Source organism: Emiliania huxleyi (assembly GCF_000372725.1).
Source record: "Emiliania huxleyi CCMP1516 chromosome Unknown EMIHUscaffold_189, whole genome shotgun sequence".
Classification (NCBI taxonomy): domain Eukaryota; phylum Haptophyta; order Isochrysidales; family Noelaerhabdaceae; genus Emiliania; species Emiliania huxleyi.
This window is the reverse complement of record NW_005200701.1, coordinates 108784-110367: the sequence shown is the minus strand read 5'-3', so window position 1 is coordinate 110367 and position 1584 is coordinate 108784.

Below are 1584 nucleotides of genomic sequence, written 5' to 3'. Positions count from 1 at the left end.
CTCGCTAACACGCGCGCACCACCGACCATGAAGGGGAGGCGTGTCTCGCCGGATGACGTGTCCACCAGCGTCGACGTGAGCTGGACCGCGCCATCGAGGTCGGCCGGGTGCACCTTGGTGCCGTGCCGACTCCTCCGGCGCGAGAGGTGTGCCACCGCGAGGCCGCCCTCCTTGTCGGCGTAGACGCGAGCCAGCGTGCGGAACTCGGGCCCGTACTCGAGCCCGCCCTCGCGCAGCGCCGTGTACAACGCCGTGTGCTCGAGCGCGGCCGAGGTGCCCGTGAGCTCGCGCACGCAGGCTGGCTGTGGGCACGCCGGGGCCTTGCCGGCCGCGCCCGTGCTGCCAGCGCAGTGCACCACCTTCTCCCCCTCCTCCGTCGTCTTGGAGGAGATCTCGAAGCGCTCGCCGGCCCCATCCACGTCGCACAAGACCAAATCGCCGTCGGTCGCGTCGAGCACGAGCGGCTGCAGAAAGTAGACTCGCTCGAGCACCGCGGCCTCGGCATTGCTGACGGCGCAGTACGCCTCGCGCGCCATCTCCAGGTAGCCGGCGCCCGGAAAGACGACGTGGCCCTTGACTCGGTGGCCGAGCACGAGCTGCACGAAGGGACCGCGAGCGGGCGAGACGAAGGTGTCCTCGGAGGCGCCGTCGGTCGTCTCGAGCCGCCGCTGCAGGAGCACGTTGACCTCCTCGCGCCAGGCAAAGACTAGTCGCCGGTAAGCGCCTCGATGCACTTCAACTCGCCTGCGCGGGTCGACGCGTCCGAGAGAGCGCCCTCGAGCAGCCCCTGCTGCGCAACGCCGTTGGGCGCGGTGAGCGAGGCCGACTTGCCGTCCTGCCGCACGCAGCTGCCAAGGAGGGGGAGCTGGTAGTGCGTGGTCGCCGTGCGGGCCCGCAGCGCCATGCCGCAGATCGCCTCTCCTCGGCAGTAGCCGTCGGCGCGCGAGTCGAAGGTGTGGCAGCGGCCCCTCGCCGAGGTCATCCCGGCAGTCGCAAAGGCAAACGCGGTGCCGGGCAACAGCATCACACTGGCACCCGCCACGAGGCCGTCGGCGCACTCGTCGTTCTGCATTGCGCGCAGCGATGCGTGGCAGGCCGCGAGGGCGGCCGAGCAGGCGGTGTCGTACGAGACGCACGGGCCCATCAGGCCGAGCGCGTAGGAGATGCGGCCCGAGGCGACGGAGAGGGTGGAGCCGGTCGCCGAGTAGACTGAGTTCGCGTAAGGAGTCGACTTGATCACCTCGCCAAAGTCCATGGCGGCGATCCCGACAAAGACGCCCGTCAGCGAGCCCATCAGCTCGACCTTGCCCAGGCTGGAGGCGTGCAGCGCCTCGTACCCAGCCTCGAGCAGCATCCGCTGCTGCGGGTCCATCGCCGCCGACTCGGCGGGCGAGATGGAGAAGCACTTGTTGTCGAATAGGTCGGCGTCCGTGATGAAGGCGCCGTGTCGGATGCGGCGTGCGACCTCGCCATCCCCCGACGAGCTTGGCGGCAGGCTCCACCGCCCGTGAGGCACCTCCGAGGCGGCGTCCGCACCGCTCGCCGACATCAGGTGGACTAGCTCGCGCGAGGCATGGCCGAGAG